Consider the following 22,373-nt stretch of genomic DNA (forward strand, 5'->3'; position numbering starts at 1 on the left):
GCACGTTGCGTGAAACTTTAATGTTCATTGGTTTATTGAAACTGTAATTCCAGCTACTGTGATTTTAAAAACCATATATTGTATTTTACTATTTGTGATTGACTATCATATCTTGTTCAACAAACTATAGTTTAAAAACCATGGCTTTTCATTTAGAAGAATGATTTCCACTTAAAATGTTTGCATGAGTTTAGTGGTAAAGAACAGTGTTGGGATTGTACAGTTTTTCCCACTTCTGGTTTGGAAAATTACTGTATAGCTGCTCACAATTTATATCCAATTTGTATCATATCTATAATCAAGAACACATTTTTATTCTAGGCTTATAGCCCAGGTTATGTGCTTTTATATAGAATAACTGTTTACTAATTCTAGCAACCAATGGAACTTGCTTATAAACATGACTAAGGCCATAGATTTTTTCATATTTATGTCTGTGTCAGATTTTACTTAATGTATTTTAAAATATATGCAATTTGGCACAGGAATGAAAATCCTCTTTTAAATATATATTTGAATGTTATTATTCCATGTCTAGATTATAGACAGATTGTGGTTTCCTTTGGTGACTTTGCTATTAGAGCTAAAATGTTTAATGAATTCATTACCATAGTATATGTTTTACACATTTAGCATATGTAAAATATGTAAGCTAAATTTGTCTTATTTGAGTCAAAGAATGAGGACACCCAGGTACTAGTTATTCCATCAGTCCTCAGTGATTTTAGATCAATCATTCTCTTACGGCCTTGCCTAATTCATAAGGTGGTCATTGTGGAAAAATTAAGCAGGAACACTAAGTATGTTGACTTAAGTTTCTGAATAAAAGGCAAGTTATAAATAAAAAATAAAAAATAAATATTGAAAGCAAAATGCTAGTACTGTAATGTACCTGCTATTCACAACTTTATCCTGAAAGATAACCCTTTTCTCTTCCTACATTTATTTGTTTGAACTTTGAACTAGGTGCTCTTTTTTCAAAGTAATTTTGTCTGTATTGCATGGGGATTAAAACAATACATTTAAGCTCTGCTATTTGATAGAATGCTAGACCTATTTGTCATTGTGGAAAAATGATTAAAGCAGCAGTAAGATTTCAGTTTTAAAAATCCTATGAAATGTTTTGAAATGCTGTTTGACTTCCCTGCACTATAGTCTGGACCAGTGGTTGCCAACCTTTTTGGACCTCAGGGACCACTAATCTCATAATTTTAAATCCCGGGATCACTAATATGAATTTTGACTGACGGTGGCTTGCTGACGTTGGTGGGAGAGAGAGAGAGAAATCTGATCTAACCTCTTCCCACCCCCCATACACAAACACACACATACACACACACACACAAACACAGAGAGGCAGGAGTGGGATTCAATTTTCTTAAAAACTGGTCCTTGGGTGTGGCTTAATTTGGGGGTGTGGCAGTCATGTGACTGGCTGGGCATGGCTTGTATGTAAATATTATAAATATTTATGTAAATATTGGATTTTTTATAAAAAAAGAACAACTTTTACCCAAAATCAGGCAAAGCAGGTAGGCAGATTGAGTTGCTCACAGAATCACAGATTCATTCAGAGATCTTTGTTTCTGCCATCGGCTATCTGAGTGTGCACTGAATAATAGAACCTTCAGTCCTAAGGGAGGATTGGCTGTGCTTAAAAGCAGAGCTGAAGATCTAAAGATTAGCTAGAAAGCAAGAAATCCAATGATTTCCTGCTTTCTAGCTAATCTAAATCTTCCAGCACAGGAGAACAGCTGATGGTCGGGGGAAAAAAAGGAAAAATAGCAACTTAGCAGGCAAGATTGCCAGGTAAGGAGTGAGTGGGCAAGGAGGGTTCTTGTGGGCCATGTGGATGGTGCAGCCTTGTGTTCCTGCGCAGCTTGGATTAATTGCTTTGGGGGAGTGCTCTAGGGGTGACATTTCTCTGCGGACCACCAAAATTTTCTCATGGCCCACCAGTGGGCAGCAGCCCACCTGTTGGCAACCACTGGTCTGGACTAGAGGACTTTGAACATCACTGGATGAATCCTACCCACTGGATGTAGTATGACTTTATTCATGGTAAAGATGGATAGCAGTGGGAGGTAAGTTGAATAGATCAGTCCTGAGACAGAATTGAGATGGACTCATGCTACCTCATGAAAAACATCTAAATATGAAATAATTTCCAAAGCTAGACAGTAGGACAAACATTCAGATGTAAGTTTTACATATATATAACAACAGAGGCAGGAATGAGTCACTCGCAACGCATTGCTCTGTGCAGTGGTGGGATTCAAAAATTTTTTACTACCAGTTCTGTGAGCGTAGCTTGGTGGACATGGCTTGGCTTGGTGGGCATGGCAGAGGAAGGATACTGAAAAATCCCCATTCCTTCCCTAATCCACTAACCTGATTTCCAGCTCCATTCTCCTGTGCAGGGCAACAAAAGAAGGCCCAGCCGATCAGCTGGGACGCGGGAGGCAGAAAATAAATGGGGCCGGGGCCAGTCAGAGGTGGTATTTGCCGGTTCTCTGAACTACTCAAAATTTTCAGAACCTGCTGAATACGACCTCTGGATCTGTGGCTTTAATATCTTTACATTTGTTTGTGGAGGGAACCAGGAAGCAGCAGATAAAGGAAATCAGGATGCAGTATACCATATTCCAAGAGCTAAGTACTATTAAAATGGTAGGAAGTAATGAAAAAGGTGAACTGCCTCACTCTACCTCCTGTTTTTTAGCATTTCAGCTTTTCTGCAAAGCTGGGAGAACTTCAGTGTTCTACTTAGTAAAACCAAAATTGCTATCGTACTGCTGAGATAGGATTTGTCATCACTAAGACCAACAGAGGATTTTATTGGCTTCAAATCAGAGGTGGTATTCAGCAGGTTCTGACCAGTTCTGGAGAACCCGTAGCAGCAATTTTGAGTAGTTCGGAGAACTAACTGGCCCCACCCCCATTTATTCTCTCCTCCCAGTTGAGTCCCAGTTGATCGGCTGAGTCTTCTTTTGTTGCCCTGCACGGGAGAACGGAGCTGGAAAGCAGGTTAGTGGGGTGGGGAAGGAATGGAGATTTTGCAGGATCCTTCCCCTGCCACGCCACCAAGCCACACCATGCCCACCAAGCCACGCCCACAGAACCTGTAGTAAAAAAATTTGAATCCTACCACTGCTTTAAATTTATTGAATAGTAAAACGATGTAAAAAGTAAGGCTCTTTCCGAAACACTGTTGGAGCCAATTATGCATCCTTTAAAATATACCACTTGTTTGAAGGGGGTGTGTCTGTAAGTTTATACAGTAATGAATGGGTTAGTTTGTAAGCTGCCACAATATACTTATGGTTTTTGTTTATTATATTTGAATATTGTTTTTCTCCCTGTGCAATAAATTAAATGATATTTTTAAATTGTTTGAACATCAGATTTTAAACAGAACTAAACTAAAGGCTGTCTGGTAAATTGCTAACTGAGCAGTTTGACTTATACTTCTCTTTTCAAAATATTCTTTTATACAGTATGGATCTTTTTAAAGTTCTGGCACAGCTGTTCTTTTTGTCAAAGGATACTATATGCAAGATCAATTGCGACTCTGGGAAGTTGGGAACAATATTTTCTCTGACCAGTGGAGGAATGGCGTGGTAGAGGCCAATAGCATAGGGTAAAGGTTTATTTCGTCTCTTTTGGAAAGCAAGCTTTTTCCCCCCTAAAAACTTGTCAAGGCGTTTGTAGTTTACTATGTGAAATCTAAGCACGATCCTTTGTTTCACTTGAAAACAAATGGATTCGACCCCCACCCCACATCTCCAACCCTGAATTTATTTTAGACAATTCTATTCAGGACGTACCCTTGGCCTTTAAATAGAAAAGGAAACACCAAGTCCTGCTACAGAGTAAGACCACGGGAGGCGTTTTATGTTTAATTCTGTACAGCTAGACTTTTGGTGGTTGAGTTGGCATCTCTTCAAAACAGGAAAATACGTACAACGTTCGGCTTTTGGATCGGGTGACTTCAGAGTTTCCCCTTCTCTAGATGTGTGTTGCGTGTGCGTGTATAACATTTATCTCTACGAAGAGAGCTTCCGGTTTCTACATGCAAGGCAGAGAGAGTCGCTTTTTTTGCCGCCTGCTCTAAAGAAGCGTCCTTTTAGCCCGGCTTTATGCGTCGGCTCCCCTTCGGAGGGCGAGCGGCACCAGCCGCCTGCAGAGCGAGGAGGAGGAGGAGGGGCTTGAGCAGGCCCGATTTCTTTCCCTATCCTGTTCGGTGGGCTGGAAGGGAGGGGAGGGGAGGGGGAATCTTGGGTCCGTCCCCTCAAGAAGGGCTGCTATTGGCCATAGTGGATGCCAGTCGACGCTTCCTGCCTGCGCCGGGAGCCGAAAAGAGAGGTTGCAAGAAAGAGGAAGCGGTAAAGCTAAGCCGAGCCGAGAGGAGGGAAGAGGTGCAGGGCGCGGTCCCTGTCATTGATCCGGGCTACTTCCTTCAATGTTCCCTCTCTTCCTTCCCTCTTAGGGCGGATTGGCCCTCGCTTGTTTCCCCTTGTCTATGCGAAAGACCGAGCCGGAAGTCGGGCAGAAAGGGCGGCGCGGGCGAGAGGCAAAGCTAAACCGGGCGTTCCCGGGAGAAGGCTTCTTCGAGGGAGGGAGGGAGAGAGCGAAGGAGCGCCTTTTCCTCTTCGTGGCCATCCGAGAGCGACCCCAGCATGGAAGCTGTCGCCAAATACGACTTCAAAGCCACCGCGGACGATGAGCTCAGTTTCAAACGGGGAGATATTCTGAAGGTAAGTGGAGGGTAGGCAGGGTAGGCGGTGCACAAAGAAGCCGAGGTTGCCCTCTTCAGGCTTTCTCCGAAATGGGTTTGGTCTCCAGAAACTCCGTCACATCGCTCCCGAGACCTTTGCCTGGCAATCGCGCTCCCGCCTCCTTCCCACACGTTGAATTTGGCTTTGTTCAAGTTGATGGGATAGAAATTGCCTTTCAGGTTGTGGGCTCGCACTGTTTTCCGCGTCAAGGTCGGGGGCGGTGGGTGGTCGAACTGCGCTAACCTTCATATATATATATATATAGAGAGAGAGAGAGAGAGAGATACACACACACACACACACACACACACACACACGCCGCTTGGCTGTGTGATACTGCAGGTTTGGGTAGTTGTCAGTTATTTCCTTCCCATTTTAACTGTCTGTTTCCTCTTTGGTTAGTGTCAGATTCCCTGCTAGTAAGCGAGAAAGAGTTGTAATGCTTCAGGGAGGGCGAAGAACAGCAGTTTTACTTCGTACTTGCTATCAGGGCTGCTTGGAAATATTCTTCTGCCACCACTCTCTGCTATTCATATTTTTCTGGCGACATGGTTTTTTTTGTTAAACTGTGGTTTTTATATGTATGTGCATCTATCAACTGGAGGTAACATGAATGCTTCTTGGAAAGAAAGCTTTGTGGGTGGACTTCAACTCCCAGAATTCCCCAGCAAGGCTTGTTATCTAGTTAAGGATTCTGAGAATTGAAGGCCTCTGGGAAGTTGCCATAAAAACACTGCCACAGTTCAGTGTCCTGTACGACTTTACTGCTCCTTTTACTAATAATACACCCCATGAACACATTGCAGCTTTCCTTATATTTTCCTTATTCTATTTCCTTAGAATTACTGAGGAAAGAAGGGATCTTGGAGATCTTTATTTTTTTAAAAGCCACACTTTTTCTTTTTGTGTTTCCTCTCAAAGATAATCAGAATCTGCTTGTAAGTTCAGTTAATATAGAAGAAAATGAATACATTATTTGATGTACAAACTTCATCTATTTGAAGTCTTTATTTTGTTAAGCTTCTAATAACACAATGATAGTTGTTGAGCACCCAGATACATTTATAATATAGTACGTTTAACCTTTTCTGGAATATAGTTCATAATTTTTATAAGTATATTAAAAGTTTTGGAACAGTTTGTAGTTAACAAAATACAACTATTTCATTATGCAGCAGGACAATAATTTCAATTTAAAAATGTGTACTCTGTCTAGAGGCTACATGGTGACTAAAATAAATGGATATGTATTTAAAAAGTTAAATCAGGCATGCTTAAGCTCTAGGATGGGGGTTTATAATGTCAAACTATAAATGTCTTTGGTCCTCCTTTGTATTAAGAAAAGATAAAATTGAGATGCCATATTTGGGGAGCCAAAGAAGAGGCTGGGGGCTTAAAGAAATCAGATTAGTCTTATTTTTCTGGGTTCATATTAGATTGAATTATAAATATTAATGTGAATAGTTTAGTCACTAATTATATTTGGAACTTCCTTATTTGTTTTTACCAATGACATTTATTAATATCTGATCCAGACATTAAGACTCAATGGTTTTCAATATTAATGTGGTACATCTAATTCAGGTGAGGTGGGAAGGAAACTAATATTCATAGATTCCTTCCAATGTGGTTAACATTTAGTCAGGGAATCAAATCATGGGGAAACAACGCCCCCCCTTGAAGAATGGTATTCTTTCAAGTTCCTATTTAAAATCCTTGCCTGCAACGTTGAATATAGCAGCACAGTTGTTGAATCATTTTTTAAAGAATATGCATTGAAGCCTTACTTCATCTCATATTGCATTGCTTCCTTGGTTTCATCCAACACTTGGATCCAAAAATAGGTATACTTATTTCCTATTAGAATTAATATCTGACAATTTAATAATTTTGGCTGGGTCCCACACATCATTATGCTCCACAGTTCTTGTTAGGTAATTAATATACTTAATGTAAATTAATGAACCTTTCTTTTTCAAATCAGGATTTAGGCAAGAGGTTTGGAATCTAGCAAGAAATTGCGTATCTTGTGATACTGTTCTCCACTCTATCAGTCTTTTATTAAACGTGTCTTGGAATTGACAATATGCATTCCATTTAATTCTTGTGCATATGAAATGATTTCCAAGTAAATATATTTAGATTTTGGTATTTATTAAATGTATTTTAATATTAGTTATGTTGTATTTTTTACCAACCTATTGTCTTTTTGCTTTTTCTATTAACTAATAAAATATATATAAAACATTGGAATTATAAAGAGAAGGACATGTCATAGAAGTTAATATGTTTAGATTTGCAATCTTGCTAAATTATTCCTTCATTTCTTATATAGACACACTAAAGAATATTGATGAACATATATAGATAGTCCTCAACTTACAACAGTTCATTTAGTCACTATTCGAAGTTAAAATGGCATTGAAAAAGTGACTTATGACTTTTAACACTTACGACCATTGCAGCATCCCCATGGTCACACGGTTTACATTTGAATGCTTGACAACTGGTTCATATTTATGACGGTTGCAGTGTCCTGGAGTCATGTGATCATCGGCTGCAAACTTCTGACAAGCAAAAAGTCAGTGGCGAGGGCAGATTCACTTAACAACAGTGTTATTAATTTAACAACTGTAGTGATTCGCTTAACAAATGTGGCAAGAAAAGTTGTAAAATGGGGCTAAACTCAATACATTTCTCATTTAACATAAATTCTGGGCTCAGTTGTGGTCATAAGTTGAGGACTACCTGTATTAACCATATTCACATTATTTTAACTATAACATGTCATTCTCAGTATGTTTTCAAAATGGTATTTTCAAAAGGAATAGGTTTGTATTGCTCTTCAACACTTGAAATGATTAGAAATGTCCTTCCATAGATTTGGGGAAGAAAACAAAATACATTTTCTTAGACAGATTTTCAGTAAGCCATCTTTAAAAATCTTATTTGCAGGAAATGCACATATTCAGTTCTTGGCTGTTACTTGAATTGCAACTGTTACCTACCTTGTGGTTATGTTCTAAAAGCAAATGAACTTTTGGTTGAAAATTGTGTAAATGTGTTCAGCTCTGTTTGTATGTGTGAGATTATAGTATGATCAATTTTGCTTCTCACTTTGAAAATAAGGAAATTTGTCTATTTTCAATCATCTGTCACGATATAGTGCTATCTGCCAAAGAAAACATTTTAAAAATTTTTGCCTTACAAAATGTTAGAAACTATTTTTGTATTGTTCAGATGGCACGTTTTATATTTCTCCCAAGCGACATTAAACTAGGCATGTTGTTTTACATAATTTGTTTGCATTTATGAACGTCTGCCAACTAGGCAAATAGGTCAGTACATAATAAAATCAAGAAAAGAGGAAAAATAATTATACCATATAATTTGAGAACAGCCTTAAAATGAGAAAGTGACAAAAATCATATATTAAAAGCCAGAGAGTAGAGCTCTGAACAAAACATCCTGTGTTTGTCTTATGTGGGACCCTCGAAACTAGTAATTGTTCCTGTTTTTGTCCTTAGGCCACAAAATATATAACCAGCATGTTAAATTGAACAAAGGAACTGATGATCAATACTGTAAGAATAAAGAAATGTACTTTTGATTTATAAGAAGATGGGCTGCAACATTTTGTCATATCTAAAACCTCAAGTATGTTCTGGATCATTTTCAAGACCCTACAATGCATGGAATGTGGGTTGTGGATCATAACCTCTGTCTGCCTTTAGAAGAGACGGCAAGATACTTATTGGATGACATGTTCCTAGTTCCTCTCCTTAAATATTGCCACCTTATGGGAGCTAGAAAGCATGACTTTTCCATGTCTTTTCCTGCCCTATGGAACACTCTTGCTTGTACCTCCTAGCCTTCCAAATAGCAGTGAAGGTTTGGTTTTTTTCCCCAGCTCTGAGATAGGAGGAGTTGACTGTGTTGGAAACGTTACATGGTGCTAGGTTTTTATTCTTAATGTTTATGGTTTTAGTAGTTTTAATATGGTTTTTTATATTGTTTCATTAGTGATGTTTTAATTTTTGACTGATAGCTGCCCAGAGTTTGATATAAGATGGACAGCTATATAAATATTTCAATAATAATAAATAATAAATAAAAAAAATATTTTTGCAAGATTTTTAATGTTAGCATTTTAACTTTATAATGTTTCATTCAGTGGTCTGTAAATGTTAACCTCTCTTCAATATTCTTTTGAATTAAAAACAGGATGTCAATTGAATTAAAAAATAATTTAAAAAAAAAAACGATGTGTTAATATAATGCATAGAGTTCTGAGTTCCTAAGAAATGGTGAAACCTCCAAAATAGATATAAAAACATTCATGACAACTTGTACCTGCAGATATAACGTTCAATGTAGGAATTGAAAACTAGAAGTATACTGCTTTAATACTTGCAGATAAATACATCCATTTTAAAATGTGAAGTTCATTTCCTGTATATCTTGGATGTTGTTGTATTTTAGAGGTGTTTGTTGGGTCAATTTTAACCATGTTGTCTGATTAATTTATAACTTATATGTAGAATATTTTTCATAATACTTTGGTATTTTAGCTTCTGTAGGCTGCAATTGAGAAGGCCAATAGGCTACCCGGTATTATTGCTTAAACCCTAATGTGCTTCTGGCAAATAAATTCTTACTCTGTTGGGATCTCTGCCAGCTGGCAACTGTTCAGATGTAAAGTGCATCGATACTGCTTATGATTTGGCACATGGTGGAGAAAGGATAGATGTCCATATTTCCCTGGTTAATAATGAAATGAAGTCCATCCTTTATCTTGATTTAATATACTGTAGCACATCATAAGAATAGGCAACAGCTTATTTTCTAGGGATAGATGCCCTGTATTTTCACTACTTAGACAATATCAGTAGAGATATAAAACATTGTGTAAAGTGCTTACTTACGCTGCTAAAATTAGAGTGTTGAAAATGCATGATTACTATGTTGACAAACCTGAGCAATAAGATGTATTGTCATCTAACTGAAGATATGTTGCTTAAAAAAATCAACAAATATCAGCTGGGGAGAGGGTTGGCATCCATTTAGAAGGGGGCATGCCGTATGTGTGTTAATGTTCACATTTTTAAATGGCATTCACATTATTGTTTTGCTATATGTGTGTTCTGTTTCTTTTGAATTAGAAGTCAAATAGAATTGTATGTTTCCAAAGAATTGTTGCTGATCTTGCATTTTCAGTTCTTGCATAAAAAGAATGTTGAAGTTCACTGTATAAGGAACATATTTGTGTAACATAAGATGAATGAGGTCAGCAAGTAATAATAAGGTTTCTTACCTAGGCTTCCTTTTCCATTTCACAGTGTGATTGTTGTTATTTGCTGCAGAGTCATGTTGAAGTTGGCAATCTGATAAAAGTTCATTTCTAAAAACAGCAAATTGAATACATCTTTTGTGTTTGCTAGATGGAAACCCTACACAGTAACCCGACTGTGGTCGATTTCTTAGTCATGTTTCTTAATGTCACATTCTCTGTACCTGGGAAATTAACATCCTGAGGTTAATTTAGCTTTTTCTCTGACATATTTTTGACCCAAAAGTTGCACTATATGATCCGCCTTATAATTTAAAAGTGGGAAAGAATATCTTAAAACCTTTTTGAAAGTGTTTTGCCAACATAGCAATGGCATCTTTATTAATATTTAAGACTAATGAGCTGTATTACTCTAAATGCACATGCATAGGGGCGTGGGGCGCGCATTGCCTTCTGGGTGCTGGCACGAGTGCAAGCTGTGCAAGCACACACAATTTTTGGCACAGGAGCCCAAAAAGTTTAGCCACCACTGCCCTAAACCATGATTTATTTAACCACATTATTGAATATATCATATTGGTTGAAGCCAGAAGCCATGATTTACAACAAATGAATAGGTTCATGCAACATTCTAAAATTAAATTTTAAAAGAATGTTATATTAATATATCACTATTATTTCTTAAATGCATATCTGTAAGTTATTGATTATATGGTGAAAAGCATTAAATGTATAGCTTGTTAGCGTTTAGACTTATATATTGCTTCACAATGCTTCACAGCCCTCTCTAAATAGTTTACAGAATCAGCCTATTGCCCCCAACAGTCTGGATCCTCATTTTTACCCACCTTGGAAGGATGGAAGGCTGAGTCAGTCTTGAGCCTGGTGAGATTTGAACTGCCAAATTGCAGTCAGCCGGCAGTCAGGAGAAGTAGTCTGCAGTACTGCACCACTGCAGTTCATCATATTCAATGGATTCATGTTTATGTACTGTATATTCATTTCTAAATCACAAAATAATAAAACTGAATTATCATTAAAATTTTCTGTAATACAATATTGTTGAGTTAGAAATAAATAATGGAGTTAATAATGGAGTTAATAATTAAGGTTCTGCAGAGATCTGGATTCAAAGAGCAAAACACGACTTGGAATGTGTAAGCATGTTGCACTTCTCAGGAACACCAGAGCAGTTGTGTTTTCTGAGACTGAGCAGCTGCCCTGCAATTTGGGGGCAGGAGAATTTTACATAGTTAAAGGCCATTCTGGCTGGTGCTATATGAATTCTGAATGACATTTCACGTCCAAATTCAGTTTATTTTTGAAGGGTTTATGGAGTAACCACTCTGGGAAATAGCAGTATTAATTGGGGGCGTAAGAGAGCCATGCCTACTGGAATTATAAGGTTAGCATAAAATTAGTGAAAAATCTGCACCTATTTGCAAAAGAATTAACAGTAGTTCATGTATTTATAATTATAATTTAATGTATTTATGATAATTAGGGGGAAAGATAATGTTCTTATGTTATAGGACAGTATTTCTCAATTCTTGGTATTCATACTCCTTGGTAGTATGCAAACATAACTCTAGGATTTACTATCTCCCCAGATAAAGGGATTAAGATAGCCATATTACAACAGACTGATTACAATCTGACTGTTTTCTGGGAGTCCAGAATTGTAGGAGACCTAGGGAGGATATTGCCAGAGTAGATTGGCTTGTCGGTCATAGGAATGATTATTGCAGAGAACAAAGGTAATGTCTTCCTGTTGTAGTTACAATTAAAGCTACCATATAGGACCTGCTGTTTCCTAGACTGGTTAATGTTGAAGGGAGAAGGACCAGAAGATGCAGTCATGAGGTTAGGTGCTTGTTGGCTAAGGGCCACTATGCTATTTTATTTTGGATAAAACAATCCAGTGCAGAAAAAATATTTGATTTTGAATGAAACAATACTTTATTGCATTATTATTCCAAGTGCAGTGTAGTATCTCTTAAAGAAAAATTTGAAATATTACATCAGATTCAGTTGGCTTTTCATTATTTTAGGAGTATGATGGCTTGACAGTTAAAGACACTAAGTTTGTCAGCCAGAAAGCTGAACCCAGCCTGGGTTCAAGACCTGAGTGCTTCATGATGGATTGAGTTCCCATTACTCACCCAAGCTCCTGCCCACCTAGCAGTTTGAAAGCATGCAAATGCGAGGTAGATCAATAAGTGCCACTGGGTGAGAAAGTAACATCATTCTGTGTACCTCAACTTATAGCCATGTTGGCCACATGACCACAGAAGTGTCTTTGGACAATTCTGGCTCCCTCAGCTAAGAAACGGAAATGAGCACCACCCCTAGAGTCAGACAAGACTGGTCAAGGGAAATTTTTCATTATTTGGATTAATTTGGGGAGCTTTGCTTTGAGCAGTTTTTTTTAAAAATTTTGTTACATTGTTAGCAAGCTGCCATTATTTGTGCGCAGTTGTTAGGTTGGAGGAGCAGAACCAATAAGTATTAACCTAATGCCTGTGAATATAATATCTGTTCTGTGGTGGTCCCCTATCCATATGCAGCTCAGCCTGATTCTGCCTCGCTTTTGAAATGGTTTACTAGTGCTGTCCTTTAGCTGAGCAGCATAGTGCATTGTAATTCCCCCCATGATGCAGATGAAGTGGATGGATGTTGTAAACATTCCTGTATGTTAGAATTCTTCGTGTCTTTTAACATGATCAGAGAGACAAAATACCATTCTTGACAAGTGCACATCCTTTTAATAAGGTAAGCTGGTAACAGCCCCCACCCCAATCTTGTGAGCTTAATAATTATACAGTTTCACTAGGCTTTAAAAAAAATCTTCTCTTCCATCCCTTTACTGTATTGCTCCAGGGATCAAAAATGAAGATGCGGTCCAACGGTGGTATGGCATCTCTGCTTATAGTGGTCTTTATTTGGGGGGGGTGGGGGCAGTTTTATAGCCAGGCTCACAATGCCCCCTTGACCTTCCAAGAACATACCTTCCTCCCGCTGGTCCCACTGCATGTGGCCTATTACTTCCATCTGTATTTCAGATCACCTTGCAGTCAAAGCAGCTCAAAGGCAGCTTTTCAAGTGCTTCTCCCATTGTAGCAGTGATTTCCAAATGATCTTATCTCAAGAATCTGCATATAAGTGATATAGGACCTATTAGTGCACACGGGGGAGGTGGCCTGAGATGATAGCTTCTGACTCTTGTGAATAATGTGGTCCAATTGGCTGGTTTCCTGTGGGACCATTTCCTCCCATCCTCTGCCTGCCTCTCCCACCCCTCAATCCTCTGTAAGGAAAGATTAGATTTCAGGTTTCACAGTTACTTTTCTTTTCCTGTTGATTAACATAAGTGGCTATCCAGGCAGCTGGTATACTTAAAGACTGGCTTGACAAATAGATTGAAATTGTAAATGAACTGTAGTGTGTAAGAACTCAGCTCTTGTGTTTTCTGTAGCTGCCTCGGTGTTCTGTGACATTAAGTCATGTCATTGTAAACTATTTTTTTATTGCCCCAAACACAGGAGGGGCTGGTCTGATGTTGCTAGCCTTATTGTATTCCTAACATAACAGTTCAGTCTGAGAGGTGTCAGTAGGTATGTTTGTAGTCACATTCTAGTGATACTGGCTATATGGCTATGCGGGATTGAATGACCAGCCATCTTCCAGTCACTTTATGGTGGGATGATGCTTTATAAAATGGATAATTGAAAACAATAGCATACTGAATATTTTCCAATTGTTTTGCAGTGTGTAGGGATTGATTGATTGATTGTTCATTTAGAGAGGTTGTATAATTGACAGCCCTATGGAGCGCAAAAATATAGCTAATGGCAGAGCTGCAGGTGGCATTGGTGGTGGCTTTGCAAACAATCAGTTGTGAGCTGGGACTGGGCATCCAATTGCCAATTACAGACCTTGGAATTTGGGACAATAAAGCAGAGTAGGCAGTAATACACAGCAGATCCCTCCTGGCTATGTAACAAGAGCATACTTTGGGGGCAGTCTGATTTAAGGCTTCATGGTTTTCCACCAGCATCATCACAGGGTGAAAAAGGCGTTGTGGTTTCTGTGGATTGTAAACACTGAAAGAAAGCCCTGGCTCTGCCAGTTGGCTTGGGGCACCAAAGGAGAGGCTTTATGTTGGAGGTGGCTTAGATTAATATCAGATCTCACTTCCCCATCTTGCTGCCATCCTCCCCATCTTTTAGCTATCGTATTTTGTATGTTATATTTTGCATTTTATAGCTTTTGTAGCATTTCTATTTACATAATTTTATATTTTTAATATTGTATGTCTCCCTGTGGTAAGATTGGCAGCCAATGAATTAGATAGATAGGTAGGTAGGTATGTAGGTAGATAGATAGATAGATAGATAGATAGATAGATAGAGATAGATAGATAGATAGATAGATAGATAGAATCTATCACAGTCACGTTCATTTGCAGTTTCTTTTTAACAGCAACATGAAGAATTTCACTCAAAAACTATATTATTGATGAAGGTAATTATTTAGCTAGGAAGAACCCGTTGTATTATAAATGCACAAATGTAGTTTCTATATTTGGAAACACTGTTTCTCAAATTTTCAAATAACATCTCTGTTGCCATAGCCTCTTGTTTAATTTGCATGTATATTTAAAGTAGACTAAAATGACCTCATAAAGTACCAGTAGAACATTGGAACGATTACATAAAATGAAGCATCTGACTTCTTAAAATAATTGTAATTGCATTTCTTTTGGTATAGTGGTTCTCAGCCTTCTCACATTTTATATCCTGTAATTATTTCAACAAAGAATCTGGATTTTATAGGATAGAAATAAACAGACACACAAAAAGTCCAAAATTCGATAGTTACAGTATGTTCTGTTACCATACTTACTATTGAAACATTTATTTTATTTGTCTTATTTTTATAGCTGCCCAAATCACATATGATTCTGGACAGCATACAGCACTCAAATAAAATAAATCAAGATATACATAAAAACCCACAATTAAAATAGTAACTATCAAATGGCACACAAAATAGGAGAGGATGATATTAACCACAGTAAGGGAACCATCAGAAAATCTCTCCAGTTCCCTGAGACCTTGAGGCCTGATAGTATTGCCGGGTCTTGAGGGGCTTGCACAAATTTGAAAGGGATGGAGCTAATCTCATTTCCAGTAGGGAAGAATCCACAAGGTGGATGCCATGGCAAAGAAGGCCCACCTCCAGTGATTTGCCCTATACAATTTCCTCTAGCATGCCTTCTCTACCAGACAGATGGGGTTGGAGCAGGGGTCACCAACATTTTGGACCTCAGGGACCACCAAACTCATAATTTTAGATCCCAGGGACCACTAACCAGTTCTCTGGGCGTGGCCTAATTTGTGGGTATGGCTGTTGGACATGGCATTGTATGTAAATATTATAAATATATAAATATTGAATTTTTTAATAAAAAGCAACTTTACCCAAAATCAGGCAAAACAGGCAGATTGAGTTGCTCACAGAATCACCAGATTCATTCAGAGCTCTATCTATCTGCCATTGGCTAGCTCAGTCTGTCACATAGCAAAATTTGCTTGCAAGCAAACACATAAAATTTGCTAGCAAGCAAACTCACAAAATTTACTCACAACACACCATGCATGTAAATATTGAATTTTTATTTAAAAAAGAGCAACTTTGCCCAAAATCAGGCAAAGCAGGCAGGATTGAGTTGCTCACAGAATCATTCAGTGATCTATCTGTCTGCCATCAGCTAGCTCAGTCTCTCAAATTTGCTTTGCCAGTCTGCATTGAATTTGCTTGCAAGCAAAACTTCAGTCCTAAGAGGTCTGGCTGTGCTGAGCTGAAGATCTAAAGACTAGCTAGAAAGCAAGAAATCCAACCATTTCCTGCTTCCTAGCTAATCTAAATCTCCCAGCACAGCAGAACAGATGATGGTCGGAAAAAGGAAAAATAGCAATTTAGCAGGCAAGTTTACCCAGTAAGGAGTGAGTGGGTGGGGAGGTCTCCACGGGTCATGTGAGTGGCACAGCCTTGTGTTTCTGAGCAGCCTGGATTAATTGCTTTGTGGGGTGCTCTGGGGTGAGATTTGTCTGTGGCCCACCAAAATTTTCTCACAGCCTACTAGTTGGCGACCGCTGGGTTGGAGGATGGTAATCCGAGAGAGGCAGAAAACTGCCCATGCCATGAAGGGCTTTAAATATCAAAACCAGCACTTTGAATTGGACCTGGAAGCAAACCAGCAACACAGCAGAGGTAAATTGCTTTAGGGCATACATAACTTTACTTTTGCAATTTGCACCATCTGAAGCTTCTGGATACTCTCCAACGGCAGCCCCATGTAGAGTCCTTACTCTATAACAGCGGTGTCAAACTCAAGGCCCATGGGCCAGATCTGGGTGCTTAAATCTGGCCTGGGGTCAGCCTGGAAATAGGAAAGGACTGGCCTGCAGTGCCTCTGGCAGCCAAATTGGAACGCTGGGGGTGGGGCTCGTCTCCTCCCTGTGTCCCATTTTCTCCTGAACAGCCTCCTGCAGTACTCTGCTGGCCAAAATGGGGCATTGAGGCGGGGGCACTCAGGGCCTCCTGCACCCTGTTGGCTGGCAGGATGCTGCAGGAGGTGTCCATCTCATCTCCCCCACCTCCGGCCGGCCCATGGAGAAGAACTACAATGCTGATTCAGCCCTCGAAGAAATCCAGCTTGATACTCCTGCTCTAATAATAGAGTAGCAGCAGAGTAAGGCTTCATCTGTGTATGCACTTGCAAGGCTGTAGGTTCCCCTAAAACCTGGTTTTATTTCTGAGAATGTACAAGCTGAATCTTAGCTGGTTTCCAAGGGGCACTTCCCCAGCCCTACCTGTCTGCAGAGAAATAACTGAATGTCTTCTTGTTTGAATAGGCCAAAAGTAATGCAAGAGGAGGGCTCTAAACAGGCAGAGGAGAAATCATATTGCTATCATACTTTATGGATTAAGAAAGGGAGCTAAACACTTCAAGGATAATATTCCTTTATTTATCTTCCAGGCAAGGTGTTCCCCTGCACTTTGCTGATTTGTAGACAAGGACTGATTCAGGAAGGTGGGGGCTGGGAAGAAGGCACAAAAGCCCAGGAAGGAGGCAGCTGACAGAACAACTCTACCTGCCTTCTGTTGTGATTGCTAGGGGTTGTAGTACTCTACCTGAATTGCTGTGCTTATGTGTATTGATGAAAATAAACTGTTTCAGTAGGGTTCCAGCAGTGCTGCTAGTCCTTAAACTGAACAGTATCTTTATAGAGAAAAAGCAAAGTACGCTGGAATTATTGCAACAACTAATTGTGGAGAAAAGCTTTCAGTTGACGTACGTATAATTGTGTATTATTATACTCCCAGACATTTAATTAAATGTCTGTAAGTTCAGTTTTGTGTGGTCTGCTTGATACTTTTCTTATATTTGTACCATAATGTTTCTGGATTGTGTATCAGTGCTTGCCCACTCATGCAATTCACTTTGGGCGGTGGAAGATTTACTCTTGAGTTATTGCTGAGTTAGCAGTTGTAATAGATGATCGGAATAGTAAGTCTGACTAAATCAACTTTAATTTTTCATGATAGCAGCAATTTAATATTTAACAGTGTTAGTTTGAGAACTAAGTTCTTACATTGTTCTGGGAAGTAGTATGGGTAAACTTCTGCAATACTAGAACACTGGACATGTTTCAAAATGTAGAATTCTCAGTGTCTTGCCTAGCATAAGGATCAACTCTGAACAGATAACTATTTCTAAATTGCTTGATTAGGCCTTTAGACTGTTTCAGGATTGTAAATATACCAGGAATTAATCAAGTAGTTCTTCTGGGTTGCTACAAACCTGGTTCTTTCTTTTATATAGAGGAGATGATAAGCTAGGAGTTAGATAGGACACCTAAGGTTAGGGTTCTGCAGCAATTCAGACTTGAATGCAAAAAAGGTGTTTTGTTTATTTATTTTTTTTAAAAATACAATAAATCCATTCCATTTCAACTATGTGTCGATTAGGTACATATTTCATATGCTTAGTTTATAATTAATACTCTTCTTATTAATGTAACAATATAACAATAATCACGTTTTTATATAAGTAATATCCAATGTATCTATTTTTACAATCTTCTCTTATTGCTTTATATATTCATCTAATCCATTTTAATTTGTTTTATTTTCTAACCATTGGTAAAATAAATTCCATACCATGTAATATTCAGATTCTTTTTTTCTTTAATTTCTAATGTTAATCGATTTATTTCTACACATTCAAATATTTTTCAATTACTTTTCCCTCTATCGGTATCTTGTAATTTTTCCAATTCTGAGCATATACAATTCTAGCAGCTGTTAATACATGTTTGATTAAATATATTTTTTCTTTACTGTAGCCTTCAGGTACCATTCCTAATAAAAATATTTCAGGTTTCAAATCTATATATCGTTTAATCATTTTTTTCCAACCATGTGTGTATTTTTGTCTAGTATCATTTTAGCACGCAGGATAACTTAGGTAATGCCTGCCAAACCCACTTTTAAAGTGACCGTGTGGGATTTTGGGGGATCAGATTGCAGGTGTAGAAGGCAGCCACAAAATCAAAGGAAAAAAGAGACGTTTTAAAGAGCTACAGACAGGTGGTTAAAGAGCTACAGACATAAGTGGTTCAAAAGCACTCTGAAACACCTTCGTGCCCTCGAGTCCAAAGTGCTGCCCAGCCCTCATACAAATAATGTCTGGTAGTTTGCCAGTATACCAGTAGCACAAACAAAATGGAAAGTATGAGGTAAGGTAGGCTAGGTACATAAACCTGGAACAGACAGTTAGCAATTACAGATACATTTTGGAAGACTGCAGTTATTTTCAAGTTATTTTCTTTGTACCTAAATACATCTGAGAGACTATTTTCTCCAGATTGTTGCATCTTAATGAAGACTAGTATTTACTTAATTCTGTTGCATTATTAATTAACTGCATTTGTAATTTTCTTTGCAATATAAAAGGAGTACAAACATGTTGATCCAAAAATAGAATCATAACATCAAAAGCAACACAAAGTAATTTTTATAATTTGATTTATATCCTGCCTTCCTTCCAGAATGGTATATACTGAAGACAGCATATATTTCATTCCCCTACTCCATTTTTCCCCCCACAACAACAAATTTAGGTGGATTAAGCTTGGGAAAGAACGGTTAGGTCCAAAATTAACCCAATATGCTTTCATGATATAAATGGACTTGAACATTGGTTTTTCCAGCCTTAATCACACACCTTATCTCGCCTTTCAATCTTTTCACTGTTGAAGAATCCTTGAAATAATTTTTTGGATATTAGGAAACCCTGCATAAAGATAGCAAAATATACAAAAACTATACTCGCGTAACTGTACAATACAATCAACATGCACGTTTACGCCACCACCAATAGCAAAGCAATAGGCTTGGTGTGTAAAATGTCCATCACAGTGAATATTAGCATTGTGCAAAGTTAAAAGTTAAAAATTTCATAGAACTCTGGTTGAGAAAGGCTGCCTTACCTATTACAGGTACTCGCTGCGTCTTACTACCACAATTGAGCCCAAAATTTCTGTTGTTAAGTGAGACATTTGTTAATTGAGTTTTGTTCCATTTTATGACATTTCTTACCACAGTTATGTGAATCATTGCGGTTGTTAAGTGAATCATTGCGGTTGTTAAGTGAATCTGGCTTTCCTATTGACTTTGCTGGTCAGAAGGTTGCAAAAAGGGATCTTCTAGGACAGTGCATCATAAATATGAACCAGTTGCCAAGCATCTGACTTTTTGATCATGTGACTATGGGAATGCTACAACAGTCATAAGTGTGAAAATGGCCATAAGTCACTTCTTTTTTTCATTGCCTCTGTAACTTTGAATGGTCACTAAATGAACTGTTGTAAATCGAGGACTACCATACTTCAAATTGATCCACCACAGCTGCATTAAAAGCATCAATTTTAACCCTTTGAGACCTAATCACACACCTTACATAAACCAAAGAGTTTTCTATTGAACGCTGGAAGGACCACATGACACCCAACACGTATAAATGGCGTCCAATGCAGTCTCCTAAATCTTATATGTAATCTTTGATCTATCTTAAAATCATCAGTCTTTTTCAGAAATATATATAATTTTCAATCAAAAGTTCAATATTAAAATATTAAGATAGTAAAATGAATGTGTTTATTGTATTTTTCAGTGGTAAGATTGTCTATCACATTGGAGAGTTATGTGTAAATGTAATCTTAATGAAATTTAATTTTACACTTCAGCCTATGATGAAATAAATCATATTTCCTCCTTAAGTCCCCTAATGCTGTATCAATCAGCTTTTAAAACTGTTGAAATTGGCTCTTGTTTAAATGTTACTTTTTCTTCCAGCCTGCCAACAAAGATCTTGTACTGTATATGAATATTGAAATCATTATGGTGTATTACAAAACAATTTTTAAAATGTGCACATTAGGACCTGCATAGAGATTTCAAGAACTGCCTCTTCTAAAATTTATGGACAGGGAGCATTATGTTAGATACAACTAGAGGGATTGATACCACTAAGATGTTTTTAAAATGATACATTTAAGCATGTTAGTAATGTCACATTACCATATCTACCTTATGTCCTGTCTTAAAGCTTATTTTCCACATAATATAGTTCTGAAAAAAAAAAATTAAGGATGGTTCATGAGGGTGACCAGTTTCCAAATATTTTTCTGCATTTGGTTTAATCGAATACCTGTAATATTGATGTGGTTTATAGTTTTGTTAGTGTTACAGCTGCTTTATTAGAGTCAGCTGCTATTTTGTTGAGTATCAACATTTAGGCTAAACTAAAAATTACAGAGGTATGATTTTGCTTTTCAAAAGATACGAAGTTCTTATATTCACCTCTGATTTATTAGTATTTAAAATACGTAGTATTTAAAACATTTCTAATAACAGATACAAATTTAAGTGAAACATATTTCATTTATGTTGATTTTGAGATTTACAGTAGCTTGTCGGCCATCCAGCTATCATTTAGTGAGTTAAGTTTAAGCAATAAAACCTTTGTTCCTTGTTTTTGTATTATTCATTTGTGAGTTAAGATTACATCTAATTTGTAGGTGTTCAAGAACATAAGATTTCTAAGAAGCTTCTATGACTTTATTTGAACTACAATTTGCAGATCTTTTTGCTCTGTTTTACCCCTTGGAGAAAATAGGAATGAGAAGATGTTCTCCACTGGGCTCTTCTATTACAACAGTAAGGATACTACTGGCCATAGGTGTTTGAGTTGCATAGCTGGTTTTCAAAACTTGCTTAATCATCTGTAGGATTAGGTAGCCTTTTATTGATCTTGTGGCTTTGATATTTATAATTACTGTATTTCACAAGGTTAGGTAGGGTGCTATGTTGCAGGCCCTTGAAAGTGCAACAAACCTGTAGAAAGCAGACTAGGTTCTAGAAAGGTGAGAAAATCTGAATACTTACAAGTAGGCTTTTAATACTATTTTTCTTCATCGGTTTCTCTTAACACTTTTGCAGTGTATTTTTCTAATTTTTAAATTCTGTGTTTTAGTGGCTCTTAAAATGATATAGCATGGAACCTGAATCTCTTGGGAAAAAAATATTTGCTTCTTAAAGCCTAAGTCATAATGTGTATTGATTTATGTAATTGCTGTCTGTATTCATTGTTTTATGAAGATGAAACTCCTTTTACATAGTTTGTCTATTTTTTCTCCAGTGTCTGCTTCAGAACTTTTTGTGTGTGTTTAATACGAGGTGGCCACTTCATAATATTCAAATCGTTTTATAAAGGAGTTGTACGTTGCACACTCGTGTTTTGGAGAATGTTATCTCTAATCATAGCTGTTAAAACAATTGAGCCACCATATTATAGGAAGAACCTTTCAAATTATTTTAGCGTGAAGTCTAAAGCAATTTTCTAAGTGATAGGCAGTCATTATCCTTTTGTCTGAATTATTCTTTGAAAATGAGTAAGAGCTTCTTGAGTCTGATTGCCCAGACTCATTAAAGGAGTACACAGCTTTTGTTTGCTCAAGGGCTATACAGGGCTTTCTGTGGCATGCTGAGGCTACACTTCAAATGGGAGTCAAGCCACTTTTTATTTATACATGTGTTTTATGTAGGCATTGTAGCAAAGCATCTCTCCTAATGAAGTTTACTTTTTTTTTTTAATAGTGGAAATTTTAAAATCCTTATTTCAGTGTATGGAACTGAAGATTTAGCAATCTCCCCCAGATTCTCAAAATCTTTGC

At 37.6% G+C, this 22,373-nt stretch overlaps 1 long non-coding RNA gene across 1 annotated transcript in view; it reads left to right on the top strand.

Moving 5' to 3' along the window:
- Positions 1-4,247: 4,247 nt before the first annotated feature.
- LOC148127006 (uncharacterized) overlaps positions 4,248-22,373 on the top strand; it is a 41,449-nt gene continuing 23,323 nt past the window's right edge. The window contains exons 1-2 of the long non-coding RNA XR_015741811.1: positions 4,248-4,385; positions 4,490-4,757. This is a non-coding gene — a long non-coding RNA (uncharacterized LOC148127006). The remainder of the gene's footprint in view (positions 4,386-4,489; positions 4,758-22,373) is intronic.

The sequence above is a fragment of the Pseudonaja textilis genome, chromosome 2 (genome assembly GCF_049901715.1).
Source record: "Pseudonaja textilis isolate UNSWEBS1 chromosome 2, rPseTex1.2, whole genome shotgun sequence".
NCBI lineage: Eukaryota > Metazoa > Chordata > Lepidosauria > Squamata > Elapidae > Pseudonaja > Pseudonaja textilis.